This window comes from Chiloscyllium plagiosum, chromosome 8, assembly GCF_004010195.1.
Source record: "Chiloscyllium plagiosum isolate BGI_BamShark_2017 chromosome 8, ASM401019v2, whole genome shotgun sequence".
Taxonomy (NCBI): Eukaryota; Metazoa; Chordata; class Chondrichthyes; order Orectolobiformes; family Hemiscylliidae; genus Chiloscyllium; species Chiloscyllium plagiosum.
In genome coordinates, this window is record NC_057717.1 from 273,112 (window position 1) to 282,672 (window position 9,561).

At 42.9% G+C, this 9,561-nt stretch overlaps 1 long non-coding RNA gene across 1 annotated transcript in view; it reads right to left on the bottom strand.

Moving 5' to 3' along the window:
* Positions 1-7,311: 7,311 nt before the first annotated feature.
* LOC122552113 overlaps positions 7,312-9,561 on the bottom strand; it is a 74,222-nt gene continuing 71,972 nt past the window's right edge. Inside the window, exon 3 of the long non-coding RNA XR_006312298.1 lies at positions 7,312-7,576. This is a non-coding gene — a long non-coding RNA (uncharacterized LOC122552113). The remainder of the gene's footprint in view (positions 7,577-9,561) is intronic.

Sequence of the window (9,561 nt, forward strand, 5' to 3'; positions counted from 1 at the left end):
GCATAATAAAAGCGGGTTACAGTGGCTGGATCTCACCCGTAGTAATGGTGCCAAAACCAGATGTTACCCAGTGGTTATGTGTGGACTGTCACAAGGTCAGTGCAGTTACAAAGGCAGATGCATATCTGATTCTGCATTTGGAAGGCTGTGTTGAAATGGTGAGTCAAAGCAACTTATATTTCTCAGTTGGACATGCTCAAAGGATACTGGTAGGTACCATTGTCTGAAAGACAGAAGACAATTTCAGCATCCGTAATGCTGAATGGACTGTATCAGCTTAAAATCATGCTGTTTGGAATAAAAAAAAAACACCAGCTCATTTCAAAGATTAACCAATAAGGTTCTATCCCGGATTACCCAATTGTCTCATATATATAGATGACCTGGTGATTTTTAGTCACACGTGGAAGGAGTATTTGCAACATTTATCAGACTTGTTTGATCGGCTTCGGTAGGCTTGGTGATAAACTTGGCCAAGAGTGAATTTGTCAAAGCCCAAGACAACTGTCTGGGCCATGTTATTGGACATGGACAAATGGTCCCGTGGAATGCAAAAACAAAGGTAATTGGGGAGTTTGCCATACCAATGATGATGAGACCTGTACTACGATTCCTGGGATTGAGTGTATTTCATTGAAATCTCGTACCACATTTTAGCAGTGTGGCTGCTTCACTCGCTGAATTGCTAAAGAAAGGCAAGAAGTTTCATTGGACAGTGGATTGTCGAAAGGCATTTGACAGCGTGAAAGCTGTACGAGACACTGGCTCAGTAGTAGCCACACCTGATTACGTAAAGCCATCCAAGGTGACTATCGATGCAAGTTATCTTTGTGTTGGGATTGTGCTATTACAGCAAGAGGACAAAAGGATTGAAACACCCATTGGGTATTTCTCCAGGAAATTGAGCATTCATCAGCAGAAAGATTAGACAGTTGCGAAGGAGAGTTTGAGCTTGGTGTTGGCATTGCAACATTTCAATGTTTATGTTGCTAGTAAGGTATCTGAGACAATCACATGCACCCATTGAAATTTACGAAGAAATTTAAGGTCAAAAATGCCAAACTGTTTAGACGGAGTTTGTTGTCACAATTCAATTTGAAAATTGTGCAGGTGGCAAAACGAGAAAATGTGATTGCCGACATATTATCAAGACTTGAATGAGAAATGGAGGCGTTCGGTAGTGGGAGTAAAACAGACTGAAATAGAATGCAGTAGTGTATGATTGCATGATTATTACCAACGTAATGTATATGTGGGTTGTAGTGTACTAACAATTTAAGATTAAGGGGTTTTAAAATGAAGCCATCTTTAAATATTGCTGGTTCTTTTTTTAAGGGGGAAGGTGTGATGATGTTGCTCCTTTAACAATGTAATGTTGTCCTTGGCTTCTTTTTCAGAGACGTCGTAAAAGCAGCAATTCAGAAAGGTCTGGCTTGGGTGGGTTTTAGGGCAAATTTGATTACAGCTAACAGATACTGCCTCAGGCAAAAGGCATTCAGGTTTAAAGAAAACACTTGTACAATGAGAGGGGAGTGGCCAGTTCTCCCAGCTCAGCTTCCCTCTGGTTTAATTTGGCTTGAGCAGGCAGTCAGTTATGAAGCTGCTGAATCCAACGAAGCAGGTCCATGCTGATTCTCCCTCTCTCTGACATCCCTCCTGAAAGACCCTGTATTGGATTTTACCTTTTCTGCCAAGGCGTATTTATGGGGATTTGTGCAAGTATTTGGAACTGCAAACTAAATTGGGTTAATCTATAGGGTTTCAGATACATAAAGTTATTCTGTATTCTGAACTCTTTAGTTTGTGTTTCATTCGGTAATCTTGCAAATAAATTCTGTTTTGTTAAAACTAAGTGGTTTGACCAACTGCATCACTCCTGGGATATCCACTATACACCTGCTTAAAACAATGCGCAAAGTTAGGTCTGAGCTACTTTTGTGAAATGTTTTTAGGGGTCTGGCCTGGTCCATTGCACATTAATAAACAAATGAAGAAATAATTACAGACAACACATCAACAACAATAGAGCATAACATCTTTCAAGGGACTTCTCAGTAAATATATTAAGCACAAGTTTGTTATGACTCAATTAGAATAGTCAGGCAGTCTGGGCTATTTTGAGAGAACGTTTCCCTTCATTGGAGAGTCTTGGACAAGAGGGCATAATCTTAGAAGGGGAACCAATGTATGACAGAGATGAGGAGGAATTTCCTCTCTCAAAGGGTTGTGAGTCTTTAGTACTCCTTGTCACAGAGAGCAGTGGGACAGAGTCCTTGTGTACATTTAAGGCTGATATATATTCTTGGTCAGTTGGGGAATCAAGCATTAAAGGGTAAGGGCAGGAAGGTAGATATGAGGTATATGAGATCATCCTCCACCAGGTCTGCAAAGTCCCAAATCGGGCACTAGACTCAAACTCTACCCTGGGCCCACTGTATCAAAGCAGTCTCCGAAAAGAAGATGGAGTGGACGAGCCTCGGGCTCCCCGCCAACCCCCCCCCCCCCCCCCCCAAACCTGCCATCTTGTCTGGAACTCTCTTCCCAGACAATGCATTCCAGACCCCAGAACTCTCTGGGTGAAAAAGCTTCTCCTCAACTCCCCTCTAAATCACCCAATTTTCACTTTAAAATGATACCCTCTTCATAATTGACACTTCGACTAGGACCCATTTTGTACCCACCCTGCCCATATGCTTCATAATCTTATACACCTCCTTCAGGTCCTCCCTCAACCTTCTCTGTTCAAAGCAAACAGCTCAAGTTTATCCAGCCTATCTTCATTGCTGAAATGCTCCATTCCAGGCTACTTCTTGGTGAATCTCCTCTGCACTCCCTCCAACAGACCTTCCTGTTCTTATAATCTATACCTCGACTGATAAAGGCAAGAGCCCTGTACACTTTCTTATGTCACGCCATTAACCTGTCCTGCCACCTTCCGGGATCTGTGGACAAACACTCCAAAATCCCTCTGTTCATCTGAGATTACTGGTCTCCTATCATTCATTGAGAACTCCCTTGTCTTTTTCCTCCTTCCAAAGTACATCACCTCACATTTATCATGGTTACAATCTGCTTGCATTGATCAAAGGGAAACAAGCTTCAGCCATTTGGTCACGATGTTGCCATATTTCAGAAGTGTTTTTGCATTACCCTCAACTTATGAAATGGGCCATACAAAACAAATACTTACTTTTCTTTTCATTGAAACATTTTGTTGACATGAAAAAGCATCAGTAAAATATTCGCCCGACATCCCAAGTAAAACTTAACATGTCAGTTTCCAATCTTCGATGTACTTGGCTGAGGCACAATAAAGTTCGTTGTGCACAGACACAAGGTTTCTACGCAGGGGTGTCCCATGAGCATATCTATAATACCTTCCGAGAAACAGTCACATCTCACTCCCTGTTCAACATGAGTTCACTTTAATCCAATCGATTTCGTTTTGCAAAACAGATTCGACGCAGGGACAAGGAGAATTCGCACACACACCTCACCATCCTGCTGTCTCTGCTTTCCAATCCAAGATCATGTTGGAAAAGGTCTCCTGGGCTGGACCTCATCTGCTCTGACAGATTCTCTTTTTCTTTCTTTACTCTCTTTCTTTTAGCTCACTTACCTTGTCCTGACCTTCAATGTCATCGGCAATGGTGAAAGTCCAGCATTCAGACCTCGTGTGGGTCCAGGGTGGAGGAGAGTGGGCCCAGGGCGCAGAATCCGATCAGACCCAGGGCGGAGGAGAGTGGGCCCAAGCCACAGAGCTTCAACAGGCCCAGGGCGGAAGAGAGTGAGCCCAGGACACAGAGCTTGAACAGGTCCAGAGTGGGCCTGTTACCTTCAGTCCACAGTTGCCTAAGTGGCTATCGATGAAATATCACATATAATTCTGTCATTATCTCGATGAAAATTTTAATCAATTTTCACTTCAGTGCCAGCATATCCACCTAGTATTGCAATTCTGTCCTCAGCCTGGGCTATTGATCATGAGGATTTTCTTGAGCGTGCTGAAGTTGCGGTTTTGGTTCAGAAAAAGACGAAAATACGTAGAGACAGCAGAGATCGAGTTAGTCCTTACAAGAGTATAAAGGCAATAGGAGTACACTTAAGAGGGAAATCAAGAGAGCAAAAAAGGGGACCTGGGATATCTTTGGCAAATAGGGTTAAGGAGAATTGAAAGGGATTTTATAAATACATTAAGGACAAAAGGATAACTCGGGAGAGAAAGGACCCTTTAAAGACCAGCAAAGCAGCCTATGTGTGGAACTGCAGGAGATTGGGGAGATAATAAATGAATATTTAACATCAGTGTTTACTGTAGAGTAAGAAATGGAAGATATAGGATATGGGGAAATAGGTGGTGACATCTTGAAAAATGCCCATATTACAGAAGTGGAGGTGCTGGATATGTTAAAACGCATAAAAGTGGGTAAATCCCCAGGGCCTGATCAGGTGTACAATAGAACTCTGTGGGAAGTGAGGGAAGTGATTGCTGGACACCTTGCTGAGATATTTGTATTATTGAAAGTCACAGATGAGGTTCCAAAATATTGGAGGTTGGCTGCTGTGGTGCCACTTTTTAAGAAAGGTGGTAAAGAAAAGCCAGGGATCTATGGACCCTTGCATCAGTGATTGACAAGTTGGAGGGAATCCTGAGGGACGGGATGTACATGGATTTGGAAGGGCAAGGACTCATTAGGGATAGTTAACATGGCTTAGTGCATGGGAAATCATGTCTCACCAACTTGATTGGATTTTTTTGAAAAAGTAACAAAGAGGATTGATGAGGGCAGTGCAGTGCACATGACCTCTATGGACTTCAGTAAGGCATTTGACAAGGTTCCTCATGGTAGACTGGTTAGCAAGGTTAGATCTCATGGAATACAGGGAGAACTTGCCATTTGGATACAGAACTGGTTCAAAGGTAGAAAACAAAGGGTGGTGGAGCATTAGTTTTCAAACTGGATGCCTGTGAACATGTGTGGGTGCTGGGTCCACTATTTTTCTTCATTTATATAAATTATTTGTATGTGTGCATAAGAGGTATAGTTAATAAGTTGCAGATGAAACCAAAATTGAAGATGTACTGGACAGCGAAGAAGGTTACCTCAGACAGCAATGAGATCTTGGTCAGATAGGCCAATGAGTGAGGAGTGGCAGATGGAGTTTAATTTAGATCTATGTGAGGTGCTGAACTTTGGAAAGGCAAATCAGAGCAGGACTTATACACTTAATGGTAAGGTCCTAGGGAGTGTTGCTGAGCAAACAGACCTTGGAGTGCAGGTTCATAGCTCCTTAAAAGTAGATAGGATAGTGAAGAAGGTGTTTGGTATGCTTTCCTTTTTTGAACACATTAAGTATATGATGAGTATTGAACCCATTTCTACTCTATTCCCCTTGCAAGAGCCCATGAACCTATCTTCACTCTGTTCCCATAGCAACAGCCTCTGAACTTGTCCTGAATCTGCTCCTGTAGGAATTCCCTGTGAACCCATCCCCATTTTGTACTCGCAGCAATGGCCTGTGAGACCACCTTGACTGTACCCCTAGCAATGACCTGTGAACCCATCCCCATTTTGTTTTTCTAGGAACAGCCTGTGATCCCATATCCCTTTTTTACTCTTAGCAATGGCCTATGAACCCAAGCCGACTCTGTACCCCAGCAACAAAGGCTAAGGAATCTATTATCCCAGCAACGGACTGTTATTCCATCCTCATTTTGTTCACCTAGCAACCGCCTGTGAGCCCATCCCCACTCTGTTCTTGTAGCAGTGGCCTCTGAATTCGTCCCCATTTACAACAGCATGAGAACCCATCCATATTCTGTTGTTCTAGATGCAGCCTGTGAACCCACTCTCACACTGTTTCCCCTAGAAATGACCTGTGAACTCATCACTACACAGGTGCCTTCACAATGGCCTGTGAACGGATGCCCTCTTTGTTCCCCTAGCAATGGCCTGCGAATTCAACCCTATTCTTATCTCTGAGCAAAAGCCTGTTAACCCAGCACCTGTCTGCTCCCCTAGCAAGAGCCTATGAGACGATCCCCACTCTGTTCACTTAGCAATAGCCTGGGAACCCCTCATGACTCTGTTCCCCTAGCAATGGATCCTGAACCCATCCCCATTTTGTTCCCCTAGTAATGATCCGTGAACCTATCCCCACACTATTCCTTAACAATGGTTTGTGAGTGCGAGTGTGGGATGGCGATGTGGAGGGAAAGGGAACAAGGAAGAGAGATGAATTCTACTGAAGTCAGGTCGGAATGGGTCACCCAGAGCTGAAAGTAAGAACAGAGCATCTGAAACCCAATACTTGAGCTCAGCCCCAATCCCTTCCCCCGTTAAGGACCAGGTTTTGGGGGCCGAGTTTGTTTTTCTGCAGCTCACCTTCTTCAACGCAAAGACACACAACAATGTAGTTCACTCCGCTGCTTAGGACTGTTTAATATAAATGTTTATTATTTACAAATTGAAGTTATAGATACAGTTAGTGGAATAGTGCCTATTCTCACTGTCCTCTGAGTTGAGAGAACCTTTGAAAAATCTCTCTGTAACCCCTTGTACGGTAAGTTTGAATAAACTAGCACTATCCTCGATCTGTTACCATAGCAACATGGTGCTTCATTGCTGAAACATTGAACTGAAATGAGAAAATCCTGGAAGGATTGATTAATAAATGAATTTGATTGATTGATGAATTCGGGTAATGGGGTATTTCAGCACATTCTTCAGCTGCTGTCTGAACTTAGTCTGAGTCACAGCATAAATCGCGTTGTTTGTGCAGCAACTGAGGAGCTGCAGCATGAAGCCCAATTCCATCACAAAATAATGTAGATACACAAATTGATACCCAATCCAGGCCATCCGATACCAGGTAAAATACACCATTAGCGTTGACCATAACACGATGAAATTGGCCGAGATCACAAACAGTAAAATTATGGATTTTTTTCGATTTCTCATTTCTGTGTCACACTGAACATCCCGATTGGTGTGAGCCCGGAGTCTCCTGCGGGCTCTGCTGGTCACTAAAATGCGTCTGACGGTGAAAACATTGAGCAGCACAATCAGGAGAAATGGGAGAGCCGGGTTTAGAATGTAGTGGAGGAACTCGATTGAGACCCAGACATGAGAGTAATAAACGCCGTCCGTTCCAATACAAAACCAGGGGTCATACCCGAGCTGGTACCAAGGTGTGAGCATAAAATACCAGAAAATGTTCTTTAAACAGCTCAGCACAGTCACTGTTCCCAGAACCACAGCTGTCGTTTTCTCACTGCAATATTTACTTTTCAGCTTCTGGCAACAAATGGCTACAAATCGATCAAAGGTGAAAGTGACGGTGAACCAGACAGAACAGTCAGTGGATGCATAAAGCAGGACGGCATGGATATTACACAGGGGGATGAACTGCAGGAAATAAAACTGTTCTTGATAAACAATGGGAATGTCTCTCAATATCAGATCAAGGATGATGACCAGTAGATCAGCCACTGCCACGGCTCCCAGGTAACATTTGACACACGGAGACAATCCACAATCTTTATAAAGCAGAATGAAAATTGTCACAACGTTAACTGCGAAGAAGGAAAACAAACAAATTAAACATCAGCCTGGAGGCAAATTTACCAGTTTGATTCAGGACCCAAGTGAGTCACCGTATTCAGAAATTTATTGAAATAATTGGTAAATTCTGAATTACTTACAAAAATGTGACATAAAATACAAGAAAGATTCCCTGCCCAAACACACAGACACACATCCATAAGAACATGATTTCCTGAACATTCCCACACATTCCATCACTAGAGAGCAGAAACATATCATTTTACAGTTCCCAATATGGAAGGTAAAAGCGTTGCGTGCTGAAGGAATCTCACTCAGTTCCTTGAAGACGAACGGAGGTTGGAAATTTCTGTCTTTTCGTTAGACTGTGGCCCGTTCTCTGTCATGAAGAAATGTAAACGCAGGGAAAACGTATTACACCTTTAATTCTCTGAGGGGAGTTTGAAACATTATTTCCTTCTCCCTGGTACAGGACTTCTTCCCTTGAGATCTTATCTTTTGTTCAATTAACTGATAGCCGGCTGTGCACAAATTATATCAGTTGAAGAGTGTTTCAGAAAATGTTGATTATAGAATGTGACAGACTCATTAAGAACAACATTACAAAGACCCTTCTGTTCATTAAGCTTGGTGAGACCCACTCAGCCTCATGGTGAAAATCTCTCCCTAAACTTGACTCACCCAGCACCTTACAAACAAAATGAACAAGGCAATACCTTGATCATTTGATGTAAGGTCCACTTTTACGATCATACAGATGCAATCCCATATTTAGAGATCCCCCCCCATATACTTTTCAGTTTTGCTTAACATTCCTAAACATGAAATGTCCTGGATATTCGGTTTGCAATATCGGTCACCCAGTAGCTAGTTCACTAATGCCATTTAATGGTATCCATTTCCTTCAAAGTATGCAATGAGTTCCTCAATCTTTTTTGAGAATATAACACCCATTCAGATAGACTGCCTTTCATTCAGCTTTTCGAACCATTATTCCCTACTCCATTGTTACTGTTAATCCGTATTGTGACTGGTCAGGAAACAGTCTGACATCGTTACACTCACAGAAACAGACCTGATGGATGATGTTTCAGGAAGCCCCATCACAATCCCTGGGTATATCCTGTCCCACCAGCAGGACAGACCCACCAGGGAATACAGTCAGGAAAGGAGTTACCCTGGAAACCAAGAAGTATTGACAAGGAAATCACCTGATGATAAACATTACTGCCCTTCACACCACCTCCCAGTGATAGCTCAATTCCCCTCGATGTTGAAAACAAATCAGAGGAAGCTCTGAGGGTGATGAGGACACAGAACATACTCTGGGTGTGATACTTCAATGTCCATCACCAAGTGGGTCTCCACAGGTCCATCACTGACTGAGCAGGGCGAGACATCAAATACACAGAAGCCAGACTGTGGGAAGTGATGAGTGAACCAACAAGAGGACAACGTTCTCGCCAAACTACTTGTCACAAATATATCTGTCCCGAACAGTATCTGTAGGAGTACCCAGCACACAGTCCTGGTGGAGATAGTCTCAGCCTCATATTGAAGATACCATCCCCTGCGTTAAGTGGGACTACCTCCTGTGAAGTAGAACATACTTCTAAAGGACAGAGTAAATGGAAACTGGGAATCCATGAGGCTATTGATGCTGCAACTATCAGAAGCTGCTGCATCAATAGCCTTCCCTCCATCATAAAGTCAAAACGGGGCTGTTCACTGATGATTCCAGAATGTTCAGCACCATTCGAAACTGCACCTGTATTGAAGCAGACTATTCAGCTCATCAAGAATTTTAAAACAGGAACAGTATGAGGCCATTCAGCCATTCGAGCAGTTACTCAGCATTTGGAGCAGATCTTTTAAGCTCTCATGTCTGTTACACAGGAAATAGAAGGGAACATTCAGCCTTGCAAAGCTGCTACATGGAGAGGAGAAAGTGAGGTCTGCAGACGCTGGAGATCAAAGTTGAAACTTTATTGCTGGA